The sequence below is a fragment of the Geotrypetes seraphini genome, chromosome 2, assembly GCF_902459505.1.
Source record: "Geotrypetes seraphini chromosome 2, aGeoSer1.1, whole genome shotgun sequence".
NCBI classification, from domain to species: Eukaryota; Metazoa; Chordata; class Amphibia; order Gymnophiona; family Dermophiidae; genus Geotrypetes; species Geotrypetes seraphini.
Window position 1 is genome coordinate 425,934,378 of NC_047085.1, and position 15,616 is coordinate 425,949,993.

Consider the following 15,616-nt stretch of genomic DNA (forward strand, 5'->3'; position numbering starts at 1 on the left):
ATCAACTTGCCTAGCTGATCTAGGCACCTAACTTAATTTTCTTAATTACTGTAGCTCAATTTGTGCTGTTAGTTAAAAGTGCCATTAAAAAACAAAAAGAAAACATTAAAAAATTAATTAGCTGTGGACTTCTGGTGATGTCACCAGTCATGGTGGAGGGTTAGAGTGGTAGCTCTGACCTCTGAGATTCATTAGCCTCCTCTCATCCATATGGTTTTGCTTTGAATTTGGATTCGTTTCAGAGCACAGAGTTTGGAACATTGACTGTGTGAGACTAATGCTGTGTAAGAAGAAATCCAAGGACAGCAGGCAACTGGAGAAGGACTCCCTGGGACTTTACTCCCTCCCCACACCCCACCCATCCCAGGGTTTGCAACTCATATAGAAACAGCACAATAATCAAGAAGTCTCAGTCGATCCCAATTCCAACCAATCAAGATTAATTTTATTCAGTGCAATTATTGTGATGCTTTAGTTCCCAATCACAACATCTGGAGACTCAAAGCTTGCCCCCATCTGTCTTCAACTTGATAGTATCAAAGAGGAGCTCTGAAAACTTAAGCAATAATTGGAGGCAATTAAAGCAGCTACAATTACCCCACACAAATATACCAATTTACCACCACTCCCCAAAGAATAAAATGACCCAGGAATAAATGGATCACAGTAGGCTCAGGTAGACTGCGGCATGTGTCACTGAAACATCCACCTTCACAATTGTTACTTCTAAAGAATCCCTATGCTCCATTAGAGCTGAAGATAAAAGAACTGAGGAGTAATTAGAACAAGTGAAGATAACTTGTGAAGAAAAGCATCCCCAAAGCACATATAAAAAAGCTCAAACCAGAAAAGTATTACTGCTAGGGGATTCCATCATCAGAGGGATTAACCTTGAACACAGGACAAGGAACTCAAAGAAGTGAAATGCCTTCCAGGATTCTTACCTACCAGGAATGCCAGACAAATACTGACTGTAATTAGGGAAGAAGCAAAGATTTTGAACCCTGATGTTGTTATCCACCTTGGAACAAATGACCTAGCCAACAATAACCTACTTGCAGCACAGAAAGCTTTTCGGGAGCTAAGAGGTTAAAACCTTTTGTAAAGACTGTAGTTTTTTCAGAAGTACTGCCTACTGAGAACTTCAATAGTTGGCTCAAAGCCTGGTGTCATCAAGAAGGCTTTAGGTACATAGGATGGGTCAATACATGGAAAAACAAGAGACTATATTGTAATGATGGACTGCACCTTACAATTGCAGGAAAAAGAATCCTAGCTGAGAAATTCAGGCAATATGTTTCTAGGCATTTAAACTAGTAGGTGGGGTGGCGTATGTATGGAGATTACTTCCATTTTCTAACTGATAACCAATTCCTAATCCAAAACTAAACTTTGCCACCTATCCCATAACTCTTTAATTTTCTCAGGAGCCTCTCACGAAACTTCTATTAATACAACCCAATATCTGCCTCATCTAAGGCAAGGCAGATATTGGGTTGTATCAATAGAAGTTTCGTCAGCCGAAAGCCTGAAGTTATAATGCCATTGTACAGGGCCATGGTGAGACCTCATCTGGAGTACTGTGTGCAATTCTGGAGGCCACATTACAGTAAAGATGTGCGCAGAATTGAATCGGTTCAGCGGACGGCCACCAGGATGATCTAAGGGCTCAAGGGTCTCTCGTATGAAGAGAGACTGAACAAATTGCAGCTCTACACTCTCGAGGAACGTAGAGAGAGGGGAGACAGGATCGAAACATTTAAGTACCTCACGGGACGTGTCGAAGTGGAAGATGATATTTTCTTTCTCAAGGGACCCTCGGCCACAAGAGGGCACCCGCTCAAACACGGGCGGAAAATTTCATGGCGACACCAGAAAGTATTTCTTCACAGAGTGGTTGATCATTGGAACAAGCTTCCAGTGCAGGTGATTGAGGCAGACAGCGTGCCAGACTTTAAGAATAAATGGGATACCCATGTGGGATCCCTACGAGGGTCAAGATAAGGAAATTGGGTCATTAGGGCATAGACAGGGGGTGGGTAAGCAGAGTGGGCAGACTTGATGGGCTGTAGCCCTTTTCTGCCATCATCTTCTATGTTTCTATGAACTTTATCAAAAGCTTTCTGAAAATCTATATAAACTATATCAGGGCTGCCCAGTTCTGGTCCTTGAGATCTACTGACAGGCCAGGTTTTCAGGATATCCACAATGAATATGCATGAGAGAGATTTGCCTGCACTGCCTTCTTGGTATGCAAATCTCTCTCATGCATGTTCATTGTGGATATCCTGAAAACCTGGCCTGCCAGTAGATCTTGAGGACCGGAATTGGCCAGCCCTGCACTATATCAACTGGCTCACCTTTATCCACATGTTTATTCACAACTTCAAAGAAGACAAGCAAAATGGTGAGGCAAGATCTCCCTCGGCTGAACCCATGCTGACTCCATCTCATTAAATCATGTTTATCTACATGTTCCACAATTTTAGTTTTTATAATTGTTTCTACCATTTTGCCCTGTACTGAAGTGAGTCTTACCAGCCTGTAATTTCCTGGATCTCCCCTTAAAAAATCAGTGTAACATTGGCCACCCTCCAATCTTCAGGTACTACAGATGATTTTAGCAACAGGTTACAGATCACTAACAGCAGGTCAGCAATTTCTTATTTGAGCTCTTTTAGTACCCTGGGATCTATACTATCCAGTCCAGGCGATTTATCACTTTTTAAAATATTTTTATTTGCCTTAGTACATCTTCCAGATTCGCCGAAATTTCTTCCAGTTCCTCCGCATCATCACCCTTGAAAATCCATTTTCGGTTCATGTAGATCTCTTACATCTTCTTCCCTAAAGACCGAAGCAAAAAATTAATTCAGTCTTTCCACTATTGCCTTATCCTCTCTGAGTGCCCCTTTTGCTCCTTGATCCATCAGGGCCATATCATTCTGGTGGCTCGTGATTGGCCTCCTGATATGTCTGCACAGGGGTTGCAACCTTCGTCTGAGGACCCATCCATATGTGTTTACGCAGGGTCCGTTCTGCATGGAGGATCCGGGTATATTTGCTCTTATGGCATGGCTCTTGAGCGTTCAGCCTCAGAACACAAAGGATATTCTGCTGTGGTTATTGATACTCTTCTCAAGTCTAAGAAGTCTTTCACAGTTTCTGCTTACACTAAGGCGTGGAAGACCTTCCAACATTGGTTCGCTTAGGACCAGATGGACCCTTTTTCAGCTCCGATGTAAGTAGTGGCACTGGCTGGCTGGTAGGGGGCGCTATAATGCTGTAATGGAATGGAATGGATAGTGTGCAAGACATGTTTGTGGAGTATGTTGTAGATTTTTCTACATATGAGATGCCTCCTTTTCAAATGATTCTGGATAAATCTAGCTAGATGTAATAGATAAGGCCACGGCCAACAGAAACTTATGAAAAGTTGGTGCATAAATACAAAAATAAAAATCTGAATATGGATTGCAGCCAAGGCCAGAAAAACACTCAGATAATGAAAAGCATAATAATATTTTCTTTATGTATTTTGCTATTAAGCCAGATCATAGAGGAAATCCAGTATTAGATATACATAACACTTATAGAGGTATTAATGACTCCATTTTGTATTAGTCTACCTCCATTTTGTTTCTGTCCTTCTATGTGCCTGTTCTTTGTTAAAGGATTCACGCCAAAAGTTCATCATGGCATAATTGATAACAGATGTTCGTGAGCTTGTTAGTTTTAAGCATATCTTGATTTTACATTCCAGTGCTGGGTATAGAAGAAAATCTTTCTTGAATAGGCTTTGAAAGCAGTATTGATTATAAATGAACTACGAGTGTTGCTTGTGTATGGATGATGGGATCCCATGAGTGATTATGAATGTGAATGTATGTTTAAACATGAAAATTGGTTTTGAAAACATGTTTTTATATATTTTAAACCTGAAGAAATCCTGAGAAGTAACACATCTGCAGTTTGACCTATCTGACCTTTCAGCTAGCCTACCATAGAAACTTGTGAAGGGTGGGCTCCTTTAGCCCACATAGCTATTTCCAGTAAGGAAGGTTATATGGGTTTTGTGTGTGTCAATGAAACTTGAAACTGTCAGTTTTTTCAAAGCAAGTTTTCTTCTCACATAGAAAGCTGTTTTGGATTCAAAGTTTCTAGGGGGTATAGTATAATGTTTATACATATGCAGAAAGTTTTGTGAACAGATATATAATTTGTAAAGCTTTTCTTAAGCCTGGTAACTATGTTAAAAGGAATTTTCTTTGTTCATACCTAAGGACGGCCTCTCTGTTGGCTGATTGGTTGACAGGTGTGATGTCATACTAGGCATTGCAAAAGTATATAAGTGAACCTGGTAGCAGGGGTTTCTCAGAGATCATATTTGCCAGGAGAGATGTACTTTGACATGCCTGACTTTATATGATTTTCCTGCACAAATTACCTAATGAAGGTTGATTATGATTATGAAACTGAGTGGTAGCAGGTTCAGGACTAATGTCGGGAAGTTCTGTTTCGCACAGCGAGTGGTGGGAGCATGGAATGCTCTCCCGGAGGAGGTTGTGATGGAAACTTCTGTTCTGGGTTTCAAATGCAAGTTGGATGCATACCTTCTTGCTAATCATATTGAGGGATACGGGAAATCCGGGTCTCCATAAAGGAGTACCTAAATGGGCCTCCGCGTGTGTGGATCGCCGGACTAGATGGACCTAGGTCTGATCTGGCGAAGGCGTTTCTTATATTCTTATGATAAAACTAATAAAAAATAACTGATTGGAAAAGATTTGTGCAATTGTCATTATTCCTGGCCAACTAAGGACAGGGTTTGGTAAGTTACCCTGTTCAGATGTCGAAGGTTCTTGCCCTTTTTTTAGGCTGGCCTGGATAAGGGCCTTACTGTGGCATCTCTTTGGGTTCAGGTGGCCAGGCTTTCTTGTTTTAGATCACTGGATCATTTGTCCTCGTTGGCGTCTCATCCTGATGTCGCTAGTTTTTGAAGGGGACTCTTCATGTCAGACCTTTGTATCAGACCTCAGTATCAGACACCCTTTCCCTTCCGGAGACCTTAACCTGGTGCTGTCTAGTCTTACCAAGGCTCTCTTTGAACCCATTCTAGATGCTTCGCTGTTGGCTTTGATGGTCAAGATCATTTTTCTGCTTGTCATTACTTCGGCGAGATATGTGTCGGAACGCCAGGCTCTTTCTTGCAGAGAACCTTTTCACCATATCTCGGAGACTGGAGTTTCCCTAAGGACGGTTCCTTTCTTCCTGCCGAGAGTGCTTTCGACTTTTCATGTTAATCAGGAAGTACATTTGCCTGCCTTTCAGCGCACTTGTTCCAGGATACAAGATCGTCTTTTGAAGAAACTGGATGTGTACAAAGTGTTTCTCCACTATATGGAGGTCACTAATGACTTTTGTCTCTCTGTCCATCTGTTTGTGCTGACTCATTCTGTTAAGCAGGGTGCGCTCGCTTCCAAGGCCAGGATTTTCAGATGAATCCATAGGGCCATTTCATCAGGCTTCATTCTTTCTGGGAAGCAGTCCCCTGTTTCCTTCTAGGCACATTCTATCAGTAGTGTGGCGTCTTCATGGGCCAAAGCTGGAGCTGTCTCCTCTGAGATTTGCAGAGTGGCAACATGGTCTTCCCTTCTCACATTTGCCAAGTTTTACAGAGTGGATGTGGTCTTACAGACTAGCGCAGCAAGCACACCCTAGCTTTTTGGGATCTGCTTTTGTACGTCCCATCTGGCTAGAATGTCTCACCTATTGCACTGAAAAAAGAGATTATGTACTTACCTTGGTAAGCTCTTTTCTAGTAGTAGGTGAAACATTCTATGATTTATGTTTGTTTATTGTACACTTGATATCCCGCTTAATGCAAGAGGTCAAAGCGGTTTACAAATTTAAAAAGAATAAAAACATATAACATAACAATACAATAGGCACAAGGAGAGAAGAGTAAAAAAGTTAAACCAAAAAGAAATAAACTAGCTGAAAAACCAAATGAAATAAAATAATGTCCAATATGAAAAATCATAACACCAGTCAGCAGATCTAGATCAGATCTTCGTCACAAAGGAATAGAGACAATTTTCAAAGAGGCTAAAGAACAAGACAAGCAGGATCCAGCAGAAAAGGCAGGGTACAGAACTTTTCCGACATAGTCACCACTTGGACGCACACCATCCAAGCAGGCCTGACAGACCAAACTGCGCTGACAGACATATCCAGCAACACCATGACTTCCAACTATAGAGGAGTGGCAAACCACTGGCATCAGAGTCAACAGTACCAGAGGACTCCAGTGTGGCCACCAGAAGCAACACATCCAAGACAGCTGCACAAGGGAACCACATCAAAGTCTAATGTCCACCACGCCCAACAGAGGAATTGCTGAAGGGGCCCAGCCTTGATCCGCCAGAGCCGGCATCTTCAAACTGCCATCATGGACCCAGACAGCAGTAGCATGTGGGAGGCCCCTCGACCGTTGTCCTTCCTGCACCTACCTTCTGTTTATGCTTCTCCAAGCTAATTCTTGGATTCCTGCAAGCCCTTGGGGACTGAAAAGAATATTATATATTTGTTTCTGTCTTTATATGAGAGTAGTTTCTGAGCTCCTGTGAAGCCTGTGTTGGTGGTTAACATTACTATTGATTTTAGTTCTTGAACAGAACAGTTTGTTTCTAAGCTGTTGTTACAGGTACCTCTACTTCACGTTTATTGGGTGGCTCTCAGTGCTTGGGTTCTAACTGCAGGTGGAGCTAAGTAGCCCAGTGAAGTACAGCAGAGGCAAAAGGAAAAATCCGAAGTGGATTACTTTTGCAGTGGCACGCAGCCATAGTGATACTACTCATCTGTCTATAATACCTCACCTATCTACTAGAAAAGAGCTTACCAGGGTAAGTACATAATCTCTTTTTGTATATCCTGGTGACCATGGGGCTGGAGGTGAATGGCAAAATAACAGATATTCCCTACCTTTGATCCAGCCCAGTTAGCACAGAAATGTTTACTAAACTTAAACAATATTCCAACCTTTGTGTCTATGGTTTGTATTATGTGCTCTGTCTCTGCTTATTCTTGATCTTCTCTTCTAGTGCAATAGGTGTATTATTCTGGATTCTTCCCATACCCGCATGCTATGCAGAAGGAATCCACTCCAGGTTTTCAACTCCACCACCTCCTCCAGAGGGCTCTGCTGCCCTCTTCAGTTTTTCCTTTTGCACGCAAGCTGGAAGGTGTCTTTCTGATCTGCTCTATATATTTATTATTTTTGGTGTTTTTCATATTTTTCGGTACACCAGAGCTCCCCAATGCGGGGGAAAGCTCGGCATACCTAGAGAAGAAGCAGACTTGGGTCTGCAGCTGGCAGGTTAATAATCCCTTGGGGACCTGTTTGGCCAGCCTGCAGGAAACTTTGTGGAGCTCAGGGTCTGTTTCCCTTGTTGCATAGCTCACCTACTGATTCGCAGGAGCTTGAGCGCAGACTGTTAGGCATCCATAGGAGGCTCAGTGGGGCTCTTTCAAGGTGCCAGCTGTAATTTTGCCTCACCCCTTCATACACACAATTCCATAAGGGTTAAAGATCAGTCTGACCGGAAGCCCAGTGATCTCAGTGTTTGGAGGACTGGCTGATTGAGGCAAAGTTTTTCCTCTCACGTTCAGGTACGAGTTAGAGCTGAGGAAGGTTGTAGCACCTTCAAAGCATATGACATGGTGAGTAAAGCTGTTATAGCTTATAGGCAAAATGTGTGTGTGTGTGGGGGTTCTGTAAAACCTATTTTTGGATGTTTCTGCTACATTTTATAGGGGCCCCAAGCTCTAAAATCCTGTTACTTTCAAGCGTTTTTTGAGCCTTTTTTGGTGTTAAAACGCTGCCTTGAACCATGCAGTCAGTTATTGCAAAGGTAGTTCTGGGGGAATTTCTAGCTTTCCTAAACTTGAAAGAAGCCTACCTCTACTTTCCAGAAATTTTTTTTTCATAGTTCTCCAAATCCTTCATATCACCTTGTTTTGCCCCAAAACTGGCAGGGATGGAATCCGCAGGTTCTTTTACCCCTAATTTATGTCATTCATTAATGGACATCGGAGGTGCTACATGTGCCACGCAGCACGTGAAGGGGAGATGGGCACGTTGGGCTTAGCCTCTTCTTTGGTCTCTAGGGCTGAGAAACCTTTGGGGGGGGCTGTTTCCCAGAAGACAATCCTTCTTGGAGCCCCTGACTAGCAGTGACATAAGTGTAAGAGCAGGGAAGGCGCAAAGCCCAAGAGACTTAAGTTAGAGATACCTAAAGGGGACTCAAGAGCTGTCTATTACAAGCTTTTCTCCTGAATTTGTTAATTTGATGTGGAGAGCCTGTTTGGATAGCTGGGATCCTCATAGGAGATCTGGCAGTGAGCCAGGGGTCATGCAAGGAAGCTTGGACTCCAGGGCGCATCGGGGTCCTTGGCAGAAGCTATGTGGTACTACCTTCAAGTGCTGGGCTCCTGGCGACCACTATAGATGTCCCTTGGACAAAGACTCACACACGCCCTTTCCAGAACATGCTGCTGTCTTGGTGGTCTCCACAAATGGACTCCCTTCAGTTGACTCACCCATGGACTCTGGAATCCCAGTGCAGTATGGGTTGTTGGCTGTGTCCCTCAGGATAACTTTGTAGGTGATTCTCACAACAGATGCCAGCTTGTTCGGCTGGAGAGACCATTGCAACAGATGCTCAGTGCAGGGGCCTCCCAGATAAAGTGGTCCATCAACAGACTGGAGCTTCGAGCCATTTGTCTGGCATTACAGAAGTTTGAGAGGACTCTGGAAGGACACGTGGTCTGAGTTCTTTCGGATAATATTACAGCATCAGTCACCAAGGAGGCACCGAGAGTGCACAGGTGAGCCTGGAAACTCACTTATTGTTCTGGTGGGCAGAGCTACACCTGAAGATGATCTTTGCTGCACATGTGGCGGGAGTGAATAATGTCCAGACTAATTACCGCAGCAGGCAGACCTTAGACCCGGGAGAGAGGACATTATCTGTAGAAGCATTTCAGTCTAGTGTTCTTCGATGGCGTTGGCCAATTTTCAATCTGATGGCTATGGTGAGGAACAAGAAGGTGAACCGTTTGTTCAGTCAAAGATCTGAGCCTGGAAGGAAAGGCCTAGACACCCTAGTCTAACCATGGCCAAAGAGAGAGCTCTTGTATGTGTTTCCTCCATGGCCCTTGATAGGGTAAATGCTTCACAGGAAAGCAAACCACTCAGGGAGAGTGGTAGCACCGGATTAGCCATACAGGCTGCGGTACTCAGCCCTAGTGTGTCTTCAGAGGGACAAGCATCTCAGACTGCAGGTGCAGCCAGATCTTCTATCTTAGGGCCCAGTGGTCATAGAAGATCTAGATCACTTTGGTCTCATGACATGGCTCTTGAGCACGCAGCATTAGATTGCAAAAGAAACTCTGAGGTAGTCATTGCTACTCTCCTCAGAGTCAAGAAGCCTACAGCGGTCTCTGTTTATGCTAAGGCATTGGAGATGTTTCAACACTGGTGCACGAAGGAGCAGGTGGAGCCATTTATTGTTTTGATCTCAATGGGTTTTCTACGTTTGTTTTTATAAAATGTAATTCCTGAAAAATGTCCAGCTTCTTTAACTTTTGAATCACATTGAACTCAGTTGGGATTTTGCGGGAATAAAGCAAGTAATTTATATGCAGCTTTAATTTTTTATTTATTTTTTTCCATTACACATAATCTGTCAGATCACTATCCTCCTAAAAATCTCTCCTTCACAAATAGTTTGATCCCAGTGGGCTAATTTGGGGAGAACTCTTTCAAGGCAGTTTGCAAGTATCATTGTTAAGATTTTCATGTCTGTATTAAACTGGACAATAGGATTATAACTGCTTTTCATAGCTTATGAACATATATTATAATGTGCTTTATACATAGAATCAGGGAGGAAATCTCCTAACACAGTATTGAATATTCAAGATAAAGGAGGGGAGTGGCAAGATGGCGGCAGAGTAGTGTGTGAACAGACCCGGTCTCCACACTGCTAAGGAGAAAAACTGGCTAATTACCCCACTGAGAGCTGATTTTGGCAGCACTCGTCAGTGCTGGAGTGAAGTGGGTCCTCTTTTTCTCCTGCAGAATTTAAGACACGCTGGAGGAGCTGCGAAGGGGAATGCTGTACCTGGGATGGGTTTTGGCGATTTGGCCAGGACAGAAGGAGTGCAGGAGCAGAGGCGTGGTCTGACCAACGGAGCGGCATAGAGAGGATTAGATAAATATTTCATTGTTTAATTTCTGGTGCTTAGTTTGTATAGCTAACTGAGTTTATAATTTTGCATTTCTTTGATCATCTATGTATTTTGGATGTATTGAAATGATAAACAATTAAAAAAAAAAAAAAAAAAGAAAACACACCTGACCTTAAAGTATTTGCATATCATGCTGAAGGTGTGATGGAAAAGCCAGCTTTGGAACAAAGTTCAACACAGGAACAAGAAGAGATAACAACTATACTATGAAGAGAAACGCTAGAGACTTTAGAATCTCCTCCAGCAGACTCAGTACTGGCTAGTAAGGGGGACTTAAAACAATGGATGGCCGATATCAAATTATCATTAGCAGTGTTCACCTCTAATATCAAAGTTAATATTGACTGCTTACATAAAAAAATGGATGATATGAATCAGAGCTTGCAAGAATTTGAGGAGCGGGTTATTTCTCACAAACAAGAGATAACGGAAATCCAACAACATTGCAAACAAATGGACTTATCAATAGAATAGTTACTTCTCAAAGTCGAAGATGGAGAGAATAGGGCAAGACAAAATAATCTAAGGTTTCATGGGATCCCTGAAATGGAAGAGTTTAAAGACCCGACAACTTTCATACAGTCTATTTGTCATAAGTTTCTACAAACAGAAAATCCAGATGTAGAACTTCCAGTTATAGAATTCGAACGGATACATCGAGTTTTGGGCCCACGTAAACTGGAGAGGCCAAGGGATATAGCATGTTTCTTAAGATATCCCCAGAAGGAGAGAGTACTACAAGCAACTTGGAAAACTAGCCATTTGATATGGAACAACGTAAAAGTGGAACTGTTTGCAGATATTTCATCAGCAATTCTGAAACATCGCCAAGAGTGAAGTAACTAGATGCTTGCAAAAATAATATTCGTTATAAATGGCATTATCCATTATCTTTTATGCTAGAAGACAAACAACATAAAGTTGCATCAGCACTAGAAGCCCAACAACTACTTATACAAGCCAAACTATGGATTACAGAGGGAGAAATACAGCAGAAGGAGCCGTTGCAACCTCCACCCATGGGACCGCCAAGTCAGAGATGGCATAGAGTAAAACAAAAAAAGAGATTACAGAGACAATGAGAAGAATTGCTAATTTTAATAATTTTTATTTTTTCTTAGACATAATAAAGATAAGTTTTTGCACAGCTGTGTAACAAAGTGAATAAGAAAGTCCCTGTGGGAATTCCGGGAGATGGTGTGCATTGGAGGATTCTTAAGTTTTGTTTTGAAAGGAAGCAGCAGTGGAGAGCTGTAAGGAGCAGCAATAGCAGTTAGCTGTAAGTAGCAGCAATTTTGAACAGCAGCAGCAGCAGTGGAGAGCTGAATTCAGAGCTATTTGTGGTAGAAGCGTACTCCAGGCATCCAGTATGGCATCCAGGCATCATCCAGTGTGACATTCAGCATCATCCAGTGTGGCATCCAGACATCCAGTTTTTTTGTTCTAGTGCTAGCCAACGCAAGAGATGTTAACTTTATTTTTACTGTGTGCACACAGAGGGTTAATTTTTTTTTCAATCCTTACTTGAATAATTTTTATGTTTAATTTTGTTTTGTATAATAAACAGTTTATATAAGTTATTAAAAATATTGATCTCTTTCCTCCCTGGTGGTTTTGCTGGAGACTACACGTACCCTGAAGTTTCCTAAAACCTCTGTAGCAATAAGGTGGAAGTGAGCCTTGTCCTAGGGATTTTGACACCATTGTGACACATATTCTATTTCTGTGTGTTAAGAAAGGGTGCGCTGAAACTAAGGGGTGTTACACATCTACCACCCTTTCTATAAAAAAAGTATTTCCTTAGATTACTCCAGAGCCTATCACCTCTTAACTTCATCCTATGCCCTCGCACAGTTTTCTTTCAAATGAAAGAGACTCAACTCATGCACATTTACATTATGTAGGTATTTAAACTTCTCTATCATATCTCCCCCTCTCCAGCCTTTTCTCCATAGTATATAGATTGAGATCTTTAAGTCTGTTCCCATATGCCTTATGATGAAAATTGCACACCATTTTAGTAGCCTTCCTCTGGACCAACTCCATCCTTTTTATATTTTTTTGAAGGTGCGGCCTCCAGAATTGTACACAATATTCTAAATGAGGTCTCACCAAAGTCTTATATAGGAGTATTAATACCTCCTTTTTCCTACTGATCATACCTTTCCCTATGCAACCTAGCATCCTTCTAGCTTTCGCCGTCACCTTTTCAACCTGTTTGGCCACCTTAATATCATCACATACAGTCACACCCAAGTCCCGCTCTTCTGTCGTGCATATAAGTTCTTCATCCCCTAAACTGTACTGTTCCCTCAGATTTTTGCAACCCAAATGCATGACCTTGCATTTCTTAGCATTAAATGTTAGCGGCCAAATTTCAGACCATTCTTCATGCTTTACTAGATATTTCTTCATGTTATTCACCCCATCCTGGGTGTCTACTCTATTGCAAATTTTGGTATCATCCGCAGAGGCAAATCATACCTGACAACCCTTCAGCAATATCATTTATAAAAATGTTAAAAAGAACAGGTCCAAGAACAGAACCTTGAGGCACACCACTGGTAACATCCCTTTCTGCAGTGCAATCTCCATTGATCACTACCCTCTTTCACCTTTCACTCAACCAATTCCTGACCCAGCCCATCACTTTGTAACCCATCCCGAGGGCACTCAGTTTATTTATTAGACGTCTTTGTGGAACACTGTCAAAGGCTTTGCTAAAATCTAAATACACCACATCTAGCGCACATCCTCTATCTAATTCTCTGGTCACCCAGTCAAAGAAATTGATCAGATTTGTCTGACAAGACCTACCTCTAGTGAATTCATGTTGCCTTTAGTCCTGTAATCCACAGGATTCCAGAAACTTGACCATTTTCTGTTTTAAAAGTATTTCCATTAATTTGCTTACCACAGAAGTCAGACTTACCGGCCTATAATTTCCTATATCTTCCTTACTTCCACTTTTGTGGTGAGGGACCACATCCGCCCTTCGGTACCATTTCCAACTCTAAAGACTTGTTGAAAAGGTCAGTCAACAGAGCTACCAGAACTTCCCTAAGTTCCTTCAGCATCCTTGGATGTACACCATCTGGCCTCATTACTTTGCCTACCTTTATTTTAGCTAGCTTCTCACGAACACAACCCTCTGAAAATTGATCAGGATCTATTACTCCTCCATCCCTATTCACATTTGTCTTCTGTGATCCCGCTCGCGGTTCTTCAGCCGTGAACACAGAACAGAAATATTTGTGAAGCAATTCGGCCTTTACTTTCTTTTTTTTTTTTACTTTATATATTTATTCAATTTTATAACTTTACAAGAAAGTACATCTTGCTTAGGATAATACAGCAGGAATAAATGTTCAACATCACATTTTACCAAAAATAAAGAAGGAAATACAGACATGCTTCCTTAGACCACAAAAGAAAATTATTAAGGGGGGGTTAAGCAGGTAAATAAGAAGTTAGTCAGTCATGCTGAAAAAATGTACTATAAAAGGCTATAACATAACAAAATCTGCATTCTAAATTCAATTTATCACCTATACAGCAGCAGCAATTTTCTTCAGCTCTAGAAAAGATCTTAACTGCTCTGATTGAAAGAAGACATATTTAACTTGAGCATATTTAAGAATGCATTTACATGGGTATGTGAGCAAAAAGGACGCCCCCAAAGCCCTAGGGGTCCTTTTATCAAGCCGCGCTAGCGGGGTTAGCACATCGGACATTTCATCATGCGTCGACCCTCGCAGCTCTCTAAAAAACTAACGCCTGCTCAATGCACGTTAAACCCCTACCGCAGCTTGATAAAAGGACCTCCTAGTATCCTGTCGCATTGCTAGGAAAAGTTTCCTCCTTTCCTGGGTAACCTTAGTTACATTTAGGAATACCCATATCTTTTTTCCATAGAACAGTTCTCTAGAGACACGGAAGTAAAGTTTCATAAAGGAATCAATGTCCTGTTGGAAAATAAAAAAGGCCAAAAGTGTCATTCTCGGTGTCGAATCTCTAATAGATTCCTCTAGGATGGCTGAAATATTATTTAGGTCCAATTGTGGAGTTTGTTCTCCAGCCCCCATTGTATCCCAATTTTTTTGGTGAAAAAGGAAAGTTATAAACTTTATTTAAAGGAGGAATATTATCCAAGGAGTACTTTAAGATTTCCACTAAATATTTCTTAAGCATATCATAGGCTGATATCCCGGGTACTTCAGGGAAATTCAAAATCCTAATATTCAGCCTTTGATTAAAGTTTTCTATATTATCAAGTTTATGGTGTAGTATTGCTGAGTCTTTAATTGAAGCATTTTTAAAGTCCAAGAGGGATTTCACCTCTGTTTTTACTTCCGTGAAGATTTTTTTTGCCTCAATATTTGAATGTTCCAGGGCCTTGGTTAAATCATCCATCTTACTAGCCAGTGTTTTTACCTCTGCAGATGTCTTCAAAACCTCAGAGTCCATCTTCTGGAACAGTCCTCAAATTGCTGCTAAAGTCACTTCACTGAAAGGGATAAGCTCCCCAATATTGGTCACCGTCAGCAGAAGCTCATCTGCTCTGGGCAAGTGCAACTAAGGCAGCACTTTCCGTTCCCACTGCCAAAGCAGCAGAGTCAGCCGGACAGGGAGGTGGTTCGGTGAACGGAGGCGAAAGTGAGATCTCATTCCTGTGTGGGCTAAAGCCTTCTTTGCTCTCTCCCACTACCAGAGTTATCTCGCCTGGTTTAATGCAGATACCAGGCAACAACTGCTTAATCGTCTGCTGACGAACTGAGAGCATCGGTGTCGAGGAAGCAGGCGCCTTAATGCTCCCTTTCCTCTTGTGGGGCATTTTTTTTAGCGTTAAAATTCAAAAGCAGAGAGAGCCCGATCTCAGCGTCTGGTCGATGCCGCCATCTTGGCCTGCCCCCCCGGACACTGCTTTCTTTATCAGTTTCTGCATATTCCTTCCCTTCACCTTTGAGTTTCACTTTTGCACTTCTTCCAATCACTAATATATCTAAAAAAAAAAAAAAAGTCTTGTGTCCCCGTTTTACTGTGTCAGCTATTTTTTCTTCCATTTGCATCTTTGCTTTCCTGACTATATGACTAGCCTCTTCTAACTTTTCCAGATATTTTTGCCTGTCTTCCTCTTTCTGCGATATTTTGTAGTTTATGAAAGCTAACATCTTATTCTTTACCTTCTCAGCTACTACTTTTGAGAACCAAAGCAACCTTCTTTTACCCTTATTTTTATTTACTTAACCTTTGCTTTTGAATAAGTCCTATCTATATCCATCTTATTATTAAACTATAGCCC

General features: G+C 41.8%; 1 protein-coding gene across 2 annotated transcripts in view; it reads left to right on the plus strand.

Annotated features, from left to right (window-relative positions):
- MINDY3 (MINDY lysine 48 deubiquitinase 3) overlaps nt 1–15,616 on the plus strand; it is a 394,770-nt gene that overhangs the window by 130,101 nt on the left and 249,053 nt on the right. The window lies entirely within an intron of this gene.